This window comes from Canis lupus, unplaced genomic scaffold (genome assembly GCF_011100685.1).
Source record: "Canis lupus familiaris isolate Mischka breed German Shepherd unplaced genomic scaffold, alternate assembly UU_Cfam_GSD_1.0 chrUn_S257H417, whole genome shotgun sequence".
In the NCBI taxonomy this organism is placed as follows: Eukaryota; Metazoa; Chordata; class Mammalia; order Carnivora; family Canidae; genus Canis; species Canis lupus.
In genome coordinates, this window is record NW_023331187.1 from 26,415 (window position 1) to 39,988 (window position 13,574).

Sequence of the window (13,574 nt, forward strand, 5' to 3'; positions counted from 1 at the left end):
AGTCTGCTTGTGTCTCTGCATCTTTCTCTCTCTCTCTCTCATGAATAAATAAATAAAATCTTAAAAAAAAAGGAATCTAATAAAGTTCTAAAAACTGACCCTAAAAAAAATGAAGATCTAGGAACTATCAGATTTATAATAATTTTCTTAACTTTAGGTAACTACAATAACATATAGACAATTAAATGAAATTAGGAAAATAATCCATGAAAACAACAAGAAGTTTGACAAAGAAATAGCAACCAGAAAAAAAACAACAAACCCAGAAATAAAGAGAAATCCTAGAGTTAAAAAAAATAGTAATTGAGCTGAAGTAGTTAATAGAATTTCAAAAGTACACTTAGCCATGCAGAAGGAAAGAATTAGTGACCTAAAAATATAAGACATAGAAAAATTATCCAGTCAGAGAAACAAAAAGATAAAATAAGAAAGAGTGAAAAAATCCTAAGGGACTCATAAATACAATGGGAATTCCAGGAAAAGAGAATGAGAAAGGGCAGAAGCAAACTGAAAGCAATAGTGGTTAAACATTTCCCAAACCTGGGAAGAGAAATGAACATACAGAACCATAAGGCTCAAAAGACTTGAAATAGGCTGACTTTGAAAAAGGCTGTACCTGAAATAGGCTGACTTTGAAAAAAGCTGTACCAAGAAGGATCAATTAAATTGTCAAAGCCAAAGAAACCATTTTAAAAGCATTAAGGAAAAAAGAGAAAAGTACATACACGGGAACTTCTATGACTATAAGCAGATTTCTCAACAAAGACTTTTTAGGGCAGGACAAAATGGGATGACATATTCAAAATATTGAAGAATAATTAAGAATTCTATACCCAGCAGAGCTGTCCTTTAGAAATGGAGAAATAAAGACTTTTCCAAACAAAAGATGAGGGAGTTCATTACCACTACACCTGCCTTCTAAGAAACACTAAGGGAATTAAGGGAATTCTGAGTAAAAGTAAAACATAAGCCTTATAAAAATATAAAAAGAAAGTATAGGGATGCCTGGGTGGCTTAGTGGTTGAGCGTCTGCCTTTGTGGTCCAGGGCATGATCCTGGAGTCCCGGGATCAAGTCCCACATCAGGCTCCCTGCATGGAGCCTACCTCTCTGTCTATGTTTCTGCCTCTCTCTCTCTGTGTCTCTCATGAATAAATAAATAAAGTTTAAAAAAAGAAAGTATAAAACTCACTGGTAATAGTAAACAGTTAAGGTTAGATTCTGTAATATGGTGATGGTGGTACATCATTCACTTACAACTCTAGTTTAAAAGTTAAAATAAGAAATTACCTAAAATATGAGAGGGAGAAGAAGTAGAAGTATCAACTTTAGGAATTTCAGGAAGTAAAGTTGTTATCAGCTTAAAATAGGGTTTGTGATTTTAAGATGTTTTATGTAAGCCCATGAAAACCACAAAGGAAAAAACTGTAGCAATCACACAAAAGAACAGGACAAAGAAGGCAAAGGATACTAGTACCAAAATACATTAAAACAAAAAGAAAACATGGAACAATACATCTCCAAAGCAACTAGAAAACATTTAGACATGGAGAGAGAGGGAGAGACATGGGCAGAGGGAAAAGGAGGCTCCCCATGGGGAGCCAGATGCAAGACTCGATCACAGGACCCTAGGGTCACGCCCTGAGCCAAAGACATATGCTCAACCACAGACCACCCAGCATCCCAAAAGCAAGTTTTTAAAGGGCAAAAATAAGTCCTGATCTATCAATAGCTACTTTAAATGTAAATAATTCTCCAACCAAGACAGACAGAATAGCTAAATGAATTTAAAAGAGAAAGAAAGAAAGACCTAATATTTTAGCCTCAAAGACACACATAGACTGCAACTAAAGGGAAAGGAAGAGATATTTCAAGAAAATGGTAATGAGGAAAAAAAAAGCAGGAATAGCTGCATTTATATCAAACCAAGAGGCTTTAAAATCATAAAAAAGAGAGGCACCTGGGTGGCTCCGTCAATTAAGTGTATGCTTTGGGCTCAGGTCATGATCCCCAGGGTCCCCAGCAGGGAATTTGCTTCTCCCTCTCCCTCTACCCCTACTCATGCTCTCCCTCCCTCTCTCAAGTAAATAAGTAAAATATGTGAAAAAAAGAAAAAAACAAAGTAAAATTATAAAAAGAGAGAACAAAAAGGTCATTATTTAATGATAAAAAGGTCAACACATCAACAAGATATAACAACTAGATATTTATGGAACCAACATCAAAGCATCCGAATAAATAAAGCAAAAAAGAACAGAGGTAAGAGACGAAATAAACACTAATACAATAACAGTTAAAGACTTTAACATGTTACGCTCAACAATAGTAGATTATCCAAGGAATCTATAAGTTAATAGCAGATTTGAACAATGCTAGAGGCCCAATGGACTTAGACGTATACAAAACATTCTGTGCAATAACAGCCAAACTCATTCTTCTTAAGTGCACATGGAACATTGTCTAGGATAGACTATATGGTAGGCCATAAAACAGGCCATACCAAATTTGAGAAAATTAAAACCATATCAAATATTTTTCTCTGACCACAATGATGTGAAAAGAAGTTGAGGGCAGCCCGGGTGGCTCAGCAGTTTAGCGCCGCCTTCAGCCCAGGGCGTGATCCTGGAGACCTGGGATTGAGTCCTGCATGCTGCTCCCTGCATGGAGCCTTCTTCTCCGTCTCCTGTGTCTCTGCATCTCTCTCTCTCTCTCATGAATAAATAAATAAATAAAACCTTTTTTTAAAAAAAAGACAATAGAAGTTGAAAATAAGGAAAACAGGAAAATTCATGAATACTCAGAAATTAAATAACACATTCCTGAACAATCAATGAATCCAAAAAAAAAATGGGGGAGAATAAAAGTTCCTTGAGACAAATGAAAATGGAAACATTACAAAAATTAAGGGGTGAAGCAAAAGCATTTCTAGGAGGAAAGTTCATACCAATAAATGTCTACATTAAAAGGCAAGAAATATTCCAAATAAATAACCTAACTCTATCCTTAATGAACCAGAAAATAACTGAGCCCAAAGTTAGCAAAGAAAATGGAAAACAATGAAGATTAGAGCAGAAATAAATGAAATGGAGAAATTAAAAACAATAGAAAAGTTAACCAAACTAAGAGTTGTTTCTTTGAAAAGATAAACAAAATTGATACATTTTAACAGGAAAAAAAAAGAATTCAAATTACAAAATTATAAGTGAAAAGGGAGATATTACAATGAATACCACAAAGGTACAAAAATTCATACAAGGTTACTACAAACAACTATACACCAGGAAACTGACAACTGAGAAGATATAAAAAAATGTCTTTGAAACATACAACTTACTAAAATGGCGTCAGGAATAAATAGAAAATAAATAGACTAATTACTAGTAAGGAGAGTGAATCAGAAAAGGAAGAAAGGAAGGAAGGAAGGAAGGAAGGAAGGAAGGAAGGAAGGAAGGAAGGAAGGAAGGAAGGAAACAGAGAACAAAGGAAAGAAAGAGAAAGAGAAAAAGAAAAAAGAAAAAAGAAAAAAGAAAAAAAAAACAGAAAAAGAAGTTCCTATGAAGAAAAGTCTAGAACCAGATGGCTTCACTGGTATATTTTACCAAACTTCTAAGAATTAATATACCAATATTCTCAAACTTCTCCAAAAAAAAACAAAAAGCAGAGAACATTCCCAATAAGCCTTATGAAGTCAGCACTATCTTCATGCTGAAAGACAGATGAGAACCCTACTAAAAAAGAAAACTATAGGCCAATATCCCTGATGATTATAAATGTGAACATTCTCAGCAAAATACTAGAAAAGATATCAGCAGCCTATTAAAAGGACCATTCACCATAATCAACTTGGATTTATCCCTGGGATGAAAGGATGGCTCAAAATATGGAAATCGATCAATGTGATACATCACATTAATAGAGTGAAAGAAAAGAATCCTATTATCATCTCAATAGACACAGAAAAAGCATTTGACAAAATCCAACAGTCATTCATGAAAAAAACAGTTAACAAATGAGATATGGAAGTAACATACCTCAAAATAATAAAGGCCATATTGACAAGCCCATAGCTGATGTCACACTCAATGGTGAAAGGTTGAAAGCTTTTCTTCCAAAATCAGGAACAAGATAAGGTGCCCACTCTCACCACTCCTCTTCTATATAGTACTAAAAGTCCTAGCTAGAGCAATTAGTCAACAAACAGAAAAGGCATCAGAATTCAAAAGGTAGAAGTAAAATGGTCTCTGTTTGCAAATAATATGTTTTTTGTATAGAGAAAATCCTAAATATTCAACCAAAAAACTGTTAAAATAATCAACAAATTGAGCCCAGTTGTAAGACACAAAATTGACATACAAAATAAAATTTCTATAATAACAAATTTTCTGAAAAGGAAATAAAGAAACATATCCAATTTATAATTTCATGAAAAACAATAAAATACTTAGGAATAAATTTAAGGAAGTGAAAGATCTATGCTAACAACCGTAAGACAATGATGAAAGCAATTGAAGAAGACATAAATGAATGGAAAGATAGGGCAGCCCAGGTGGCTCAGCAGTTTAGTGCCACCTTCGGCCCAGGGTGTGATCCTGGAGACCCAGGATCAAGTCCCACGTTGGGTTCCCTGCATGGAGCCTGCTTCTCCCTCTGCCTCTGCCTGTGTCTCTGTTTCTTTCTCTGTATCTTTCATGAATAAATCAATAAAGTCTTTTAAAAAATGGAAAGGTATCCTATGTTACTGGACTGCAAGAATCACTATTATTAAAATGTCAATACTACCAAAAACCATCTATAGATCAATGCAGTCCCTATTGAGATTCCAGTGGCTTTTTTTTTTTTAGCAAAAGTAGAAAAAAAAACCCTAAAATTTATATGAAGCCAAAAAAAAAAAAAAAAAAGCAAAGAAATCCTGAGAAAGAACAAGGCATGAAGCATTATTGTTCCTGATTTTTTTAATATTTATTATAAAGCCATGGTCACTAAAACAGTACTGGTACAGAAGCAAAGAGAACAATGGAATAAGGAATTCAGACACAAATCCAAGCATATATGGTCAACAAATATTTGACAAGCGAGTCAAGAATGCTCAATGAAGAATTGTCTCTTCAATAAATGATGTTGCAGCAAATGGATACTCACATGTAAAAGAATGAAACTGGGCCCATAGCTTACACCACTCACAACATTAACTCAAAATTAAATAAATGCTTAACTGTGAGACCTGAAACCATGAAACTCCTAGAAGTAAAACACAGGATAAAAGCTCCTTGACACTGGTCTTGGTAATTATATTTTGGAAATCACACGTAAAATGTAACCAAAAAATAAAAAATAGACAAGTGGGAATACATCAAACTGAAAAGTTTCTTCACACCTGAGGAAGCCATCAGCTAATTGAAAAGACAACCTACAGAACAGAGAAAAAATATTCACAAACCATATATCTGATAAGGGATTAATAGCCAAACCAAATAAATAATGCACATAACTCTATGGCAGAAAAAAATCACCCAATTTAAAAATGAGCAAAAAACCTAATAACCATTTTTCAAAAAAAGATACACAGATAGGCAACAGGTATATGAAAAGATGTTCAACACTTCTAGTCATTAGGGAAATACAAATTAAAACTACAATGAGATACCACCTCATGCCTGTTAGAATGGCCATCATCCAAAAGACAAAAGATAACAAATGCTGGTATGGATGTAGAGGAAAGGGAACCCTTGTGCACTCTTGGGGGCGGTGTGTGTTGTAAACTGGTACAGCCACTGTGGAAAACAGAATGAAGGCTCCTCAAAAATTAAAAATAGAACTAGTTACAGTCCATTTCTGGGAATGTATCCAAAGGAATTGAAAACACAAGAAAAGATAAATGAACCTCCCGATACACAGCAGCATTATTTATAATAGCAGAAACAGGGAAACAATCGAAGTGTCCAATGATGGAGGAATGGTTAGAGCAGTTGTGGCATATATGGTTGACTCCTGAACAACGAGGTGTGATCCTCCACATAGTTGAAAATCTGCATATAAAATTTGACTTTCCAAAATTAAGAGGCAGACTCTTAATAGCTTACCGTTGACTGGAAGCCTTACTAATAGCATAAACAGTCAACTAATACATACTTTGTTTACGCATTATATATTGTATTCTCACAATTAGGTAAACTAAAGAAAGGAAGGCGCTATGATGTATACCTTAAACCTCATTCAGTGATGTATGTCAACTATCTCTCAATAAAAGTGAAAAGAGATGAAAAGATACAATTGTCACTTGCTTTTTTGAAATATTTGCAGTAGCCTCCTACTGACTCCTCTTTCCTGAAGGACCCTAGAGGTCCAAGTTGGGAGTCATGAATCCAGTGAGGGAGGGGGGGAATGTGCTTCTCCCCCCGCCACTATCAGAGTCTTTAGTATCACCCAAGAATCTTCTATTTCTCCATTAGTCCTAGTTTCCAAGGCAAAATTTCCATAGTGATCACCACCACAGCTCCCCACCTTGCAGAGTCTACCCCTGTATACTCCATCACTCCTCTGTTACCACAGATAAATTGTTTGGGTTCCTAGCAGAGGCCATTCTCTACTCATATACTGGGTCACATCCTCTCTTGGCTATTCAACAACTCCATCTCTCCAGAAAATCCTCCCCCCTCTTGCATCACGCACACTATCCTTCTTTATTCTCCACACCTCTTCCACAAGTCTAGAGAAACATGTTGGTAAACTCTCTTGGCCCCATTTCATGTAAGAGCCACCACCTCATTTCTCAGTTTTCCTAAATGAAGTCTTAGAGGTTGATGAAAATTATAACTTTCCAATTTTCTCTTGAGCTCCCTCCAATCAAGCTTTCTCCTCTTGCTAAGATCCACAATTACTTCATAACATTGTATCCGAAGTCAATTCGCAGTCCTCATCTTGGTCTATCAGCAATATGTGACAGTTAACCAGGTTTTCCACTATCCTGAAACACTGAGAACTTGCCTTTCAAGACAGTAAATTTTCTGAATTTCCTTCCTTCTTTCCTCATTGTTCCTTTCTTCATCTCTGCTGGTTCTTCCTTTGACCTTGTTTCTAGATCTTTGATCTTCTATCTTCATTACTTTAGAGAACTCTTCTAGTTGCAGGATTTAAGTGTCATCTCTATGCTGATGTCTCACCAATCTGTATCTCCAGCCTGAACCTCTTCCTTGAACTCCAGATTCATATATCTAATTCTCTATTAGACATTTTTTTTCTGGGCAGCCCAGGTGGCTCAGCGGTTTAGCACCACCTTCAGCCCAGGGTGTGATCCTGGAGCCCCGGGATCAAGTCCCATATCGGGCTCCCTGCATGGAGCTAGCTTCTCCCTCTGCCTATGTCTCTGCCTGCCTCTCTCTCTCTCTCTCTCTCTCTCTGTCTCTCTCTCTCTCTCTCTCACACACACACAAAAATAAAATCTTTAAAAATATATATTTAAAAAATACATATTTTCCTGAATATCTAACTGGCATCTCCAATGTAATACAACCAGGAATGATCTTCTGAGCTTTTCCTTCAAACATTCAAACATAAGTTTTTCTTAGAGACTCCTAAGGTCTTAGCAGACAGATTGTGAACCTTGGTTGCATGTTATAGTCACATGGGGGGCCTGAGTTCCACCTCCCAATGATTGTAACCCAATTGGTCATGGCATCCAGAGTGTTAGAAGCTCTCTATGTAGCTTCTCCAAAGAAGCCAAGATTGAGGACTGTAGCTCTGGATGGGTTGCTTCTTCCTTTAACCTCAAATCCTATTATTTTTTCCCCATAAACACTCTCCTCCAGCCACACTGGTCCCCTTGCTATTGCTCAACTCACCAAATATGCTCCCCTTTCAATTCCTTCTTTGTGCCTGGAACACTTTTACCTAAAATAGCCTTAAGATTTATTTCCTTATCTTTTCAAGTCTTTGCTTTAAATCACTGTGTCATTGAGATCTACTATGACCACCCTATTTAAGTTTGCAAAGTTCTCTGCCAACCACATCATTTCCCCATTACCCTTACCAGGACTTTTTTTTTTTCCTTCAGCATTATGCCCTTCAAAAAGATGTAATTTACTCATTTATTATAGGTTCAGTCTCTCCCCAGTTAGGAAGCAGACTCTGAGAGCAGAGGAATATCTGCATCTTTGCTTACTGTGGATCTCAGATCATGCATGATATATAGCAGGTACTCAAAAAACGAGCACTAGTGACATTCCTTTTTCTAATATGAAATTTTCTCCTTTCTCATTTTCATCAAATTCTTGGTTCTGTTTAAGAGTTAGACCTATTTGCTGGTATCCCAAAACAACCCTACTTAATAGTTCATCCACTTCTAATTTTTTTCCAAAGGCTTATCTTTCCTTACATTTCCTTAATTATGAGCTTCTCCTTAGGGTTTAGTATTTGACCCTTTATCCTTATTTATATTTACACTTAACAACCTCTCTCCTTTGAAAAGAGGAGACTTCATTTTTCAGACTTCAGCTAGAATGGAAAATTTAAAGTGGTGCCGCCATGTCAAAGTTTTAGTTAAGAACACTGGACCTTCCTCTCACCCAGGTAAATCCAGTACAGTATCAAAGCTTCAATTATTTACGTCAATAAATCCAAATTTTGTTTCTCTAATGCACTGTTCTCTTATTAGTGTCAAAAAAAGTAATGATCTCCTCCCTCCCTCCTGCTCCCCCCCCCCACACTCTATATCTTATAAGTCAAGATAAAAATTCAGGAGTATTACTTAAAACATCCCTTTTCCCTTTCTCCCAAAACTCAGCCAAGCGTTTCTTTATTCTACTTATTAAATTTTTATTATGACCTATCTCTTCCATGTCATTTCTGTTCATGATAATCTCTTACCTTTCCTCTTAAAGCCTCCCAACTGAAACCATTATTTCCCTACTTTCCCCTTCAATACATTCTACACACTGCCAAAGTATAAACATTTAAAGACCTTTAAAATTCATGCAATTGCATTAAAATCCTTAAATGGCTTTCGTATTATTTAGTATAATAATCCTTACCATGGTTAAGCTAATACTCAACAATCTCTATGCTTCTCTTGCACATAAGCTCAAACTATCACAGTTTCTTTAATAAATCAAGATTACTTTCCTCCTCACTCATTTTAATGCCTTACCACAGTCCATTTCTTCTGTTTGGAACCTCCCATTTATGTTCACTTAGCTATTCAAATTCATTCTATCACATCCTTTTAAAAGTTAATGAGATTCATATAGTCAATGGATCTTGACAAAGGACTAGACAACACAGTGAAAGAAAAGGACAGTATTTTCAACAAATGATAATGTAAAACTGGACACCACATGCAAAAATACTGAGTCCAGACACAGACTTCACATCCTTCACAAATATAAACTCAGATCACAGTTCTAAATATAAAATGCAGAATTATAAAACCTCTGCAAGATAATGTAGGAGAAAATGCAGGTGAACTTGGGTATGGCTATGATTTTGATCCAACACCAGGGCATAATCCATGAAAGAAATAACTGATACACTGGACTCCATTAAAATTTTCGGTTCTGCAAACAGCAATGTCAAGAGAATAAGAAGACAAAGCACAGAGTTGGAGAAAATATTTACAAAAGAACCATCTAATAAAGAACTGTTATCCAGAATCTATATAGGGAGCGGAGGGACGGCCGTCGGAGCCGCCGAGGCCAAGTGCTGCCTGGCTGGGCCTACAAAGGGGATGTCAGGCCTCCAAAAGGAGCGCAGTGGAAGCGAGGGCCTCCCTGAGCCGCTGCTGTGACGGCCAGTGAGCGAGCCGCGGAGGATGTCCACCACCAGGACGGTCGCGCCCGCGGGGATCCCGGGGAACCCGCGGGAGGTCTCCAACCCCGCCAAGCCTGGCCGCAAGACCAAGCAGCTGCAGTACGCGCAGAACGTGGTGGTAAAGACGCCCTGGAATCACCAGCTCGCCTGGCCCTTCTACCAGCCCGTGGATGCAATCAAGCTAACCTTGCCCGATTACCATAAAATCATAAACACCCAATGGATATGGGGACTATTCAGAAGAGACTAGAAAATAATTATTACTGGAGCGCCAGCGAATGCGTGCAGGACTTCCACACCATGTTTACAAATTGTTACATTTACAACAAGCCCACAGATGACACAGTGCTAACGGCCCAAGCCTTAGAGAAAATTTTTCTGCAGAGAGTGGCCCAGGTGCCCCAGGACGAAGTTGAATTATTACCCCCTGCTCCGAAGGGCAAAGGCCGGAACGCGGCGCAGGAACCCGGAGTGCAGGTGGGCAGCAAGTGGTGGCCGTGTCCTCTGTCTCCCCAGCAACCCCCTTCCAGAGCGTCCCCCCACTGTCTCCAGACGCCTGTCATTGCTGCCCCCCCTCTGCCAACCATTACCGCAAACATCACGTCGGTCCCTGCGCCCCCGCCGCCGCCCCACCCCCTCCCTCGACGCCCATCATCCATCCCTGTGGTCCCTCCCACAGCGCCTGTCGTCAAGGAAAAGGGTGCAAAGCGGAAAGCAGCCACCACGACGCCCACTCCATCCGCGAGCCGGAGCGAATCGCCGCCGCCATCGTCAGACCCCAAGCAGGCCGAGGTGGGGGCTCGGCGAGAGAGTGGGGGCCGCCCCATCGCACCGCCCTGGAAGGATCTAGAGGACGGCGAGGTGCCTCAGCATGCGGGCCGGAAGGGCGAGCTGCCGAGCACTCGCGGCACTGTGACAGCGTCCTCGAGGAAAGGCCGTGCAAGAAGCGTGCGGCCTGCGCCTGGCCCTTCTCCAGCCGGTGGACGCCGAGGCCCTGGAGCTGCACGACTACCACGACGTCACCGAGCACCCGATGGACCTCAGCACTGTCAAGAAGACGGACAGTCGCGAGTGCCCAGACGCGCAGGGCTTCGCTGCTGACACCCGGTTCATGTTCTCCAGCTGTTACCAGTACAACCCCCAGGCCACAAGGTGGTGGCCGTGGCCAGGAAGCTGCGGCCGTGTTTGAGGTGCGGTTTGCTAAGATGCCGGCTGAGCCGGGGGAGGCGCCGGCCCTGCCTGCGCCCGCAGCCCCCGTGCTGAGCAGGGGCGCCGAGAGCAGCCGCAGCAGCGAGGAGAGCTCGGAGGAGGAGGAGGAGGAGGAGGAGGAGGAGGAGGAGGAGGAGGAGGAGGAGGAGGAGGAGCGGGCCCGGCTGGCGGAGCTGCAGGAGCAGCTGAAGGCTGTGCACGAGCAGCTCGCCGCCCTGTCGCGGGCCCGGGAACAAGCCAGAGAGGAAGAAGGAGCCGAAGGGAAAGGAGGAGAAGGAGGAGGACGCGGACGAAGACGAGGACACGGAGAGGCACAAGGCCAAGTCTGAGGACGAGAAGGCCAAGGGGGCCCCGCCGCCAAGCAGGCCCAACCGAAGAGGGCTCCCGCCGAGAAGGCCGGCAGCGCGGCCAGGCCAGCAGGCAGCCGAAGCAGGGCGGCAAGCAGGCATCGGCCTCGACGACCCGGAGAGGAGGAGCAAGGCCTGCCCGTGAGCTAGGCCGAGGGCGCCAGCTCAGCCTAGACCGCCCGGCTGCCCGGGGACAACGGGGCTGCTGGGTCCACTTCATCCAGTCCCGGAGCCCTCGCTCAGGGACCCAGGCCTGAGCAGAGAGAGATTGACTTTGAGCCTCTGAAACCCCCCACTGTGCGGGAGCTAGAGAGATGCGTCAAGTGTTGTTGACAGGAAAAGCCAAGGGAGCCTTTCTCCACGAGCGGGAAGAAGCAGGCGGCCAAGTCCAAGGAGGAGTTAGCTCAGGAAAGGAAGGAGTCGGAGACGCGCGGCAGGACGTCCGTGGGCAGCTGAACAACAACGAGAAGCCTGCCAAGGAGGAGAAAGCGGGCTCTGCGCCCTCGGGAGGGCCGCCCGGCTCAGCAGCAGCAGCTCCTCGGTCCGGGAGCAGCAGTTCGGCGGATCCAGCTCCACTGCAGCGACTCAGACTGAGCGCTGGACTCGCACATCAGGACAAAACCAGCGAAGTCGCACCCGCCGGAACTCTGCAGTGTCCCTTGCTCTGGTTGATCTGCTGCTGCTCTGGTTCCGCGCCTGCAGGTTTTCTTTAAAACTCAGTGTTACGGAATCCAGGGATCCCGGGTGGCGCAGCGGTTTGGCGCCTGCCTTTGGCCCAGGGCGCGATCCTGGAGCCCCGGGATCGAGTCCCACGTCGGGCTCCCGGTGCATGGAGCCTGCTTCTCCCTCTGCCTGTGTCTCTGCCTCTCTCTCTCTCTCACTGTGTGCCTATCATAAATAAATAAAAATTAAAAAAGATAAATAAACTCAGTGTTATGGAATCTTCCAGTTTTGGCTTTAATAGGTCTAAGATCTTTCTCGTGTGTATGTGAGGCTTTATGAGAATGTGTGAACCCGCATAAAGCCTTCCCTTCCTTACTGAGTTGAGTTGCTTGGAGACGGCAACTTCAAACGCTGACCTGATGACCGTAGAAAACCATGTCAGATGTGATCTGAAGTTTCTTGCAAAGCCCCTTTCTTATGCCCAAGCTGGTCTGTAGCTCCAGAAAGCATTGTTTGAAAGGAAGTTTCTCTGAGATGGTACTGCAACCGAAGGCTGTCAGCTTTGCAAACAGGCGATGTCTCTGTCCCCCCAGCTCAGCCCCGCGGCTGGGGTCACCTCTTGCTGCAGGGTGGGGGGACTGTGGAGGTGCTGCGGGCTCCAGTCCGGGCTTCTGCAGGGGTGGGGAGAGGCGGGTGGGCACCGAGGGAGGGGCCTCGGGAGCTCCTGGGAGGGAACACGGGGGCGCGTGTGCCACGGGCAGCTTTCCATACACTGAAACTTTTACCTCAACTGAAAAAAAAAAAGATTAAAAAAAAAAAACAAAACAAAACTAAAGGAGACTTTTTTGTAAGGTTCAGCAATTTTCTACGAAAATCTAATGTAAATTTCACTATCTACATGGTAAAGTTCTGCAAGGCAAGGAGACATGGGCTGCTAAGGAAACTTGGTGTTGACTAGGGGAGGATCATTGTCTCTTCTTATACTTTTCATACACACTGCTAGTATGAAAATAGAAACAAAATGGACCAGAGCGATACTTACGGGAGAAAAGAAAAAGACTTGAGAAGTTCTGACATACAAGCAAAAACAAAACAAAAAATGCCCCTTATAGTTCTGACTTATAACTTTTAGAGTGAAGAACAATGATCTTGCAGAAAAATAAAATCCAAAGGAGCTCAAAGAAAAGGCACAGGAAAAAAAAACTACTCTCTCCATAGACATCCTTGATAATGTAACTTATTGAAATTTAATCTTGAATAATCATAGAAAAATATTTCTTATTAAATATGGATCTTATTCTCATAGAATTTTCAAATAAGAAAAATCTTTTATTTTTTGTCTTGACTCCATAGTATATACTTTATGTTTTATTATTTATTTTCTACTGACCTGAATTTCTCTAATCCAGCAACATAATTATCTACAGCAAAGATTCTTCAAAATACCATGGTTATTTACCAGATTTACTTGTCTACAAAAAATATATATTTTCCCCCCAGTCAGTGATCAGTGACTCCATAAATGGGAAGGAATGGACTTTTTCTCCATTTCTTG

General features: G+C 41.7%; 1 pseudogene; it reads left to right on the top strand.

Moving 5' to 3' along the window:
- The first annotated feature begins 9,801 nt into the window (after positions 1-9,801).
- Positions 9,802-12,094, top strand: LOC119869191 (annotated as a pseudogene).
- Positions 12,095-13,574: the final 1,480 nt, after the last annotated feature.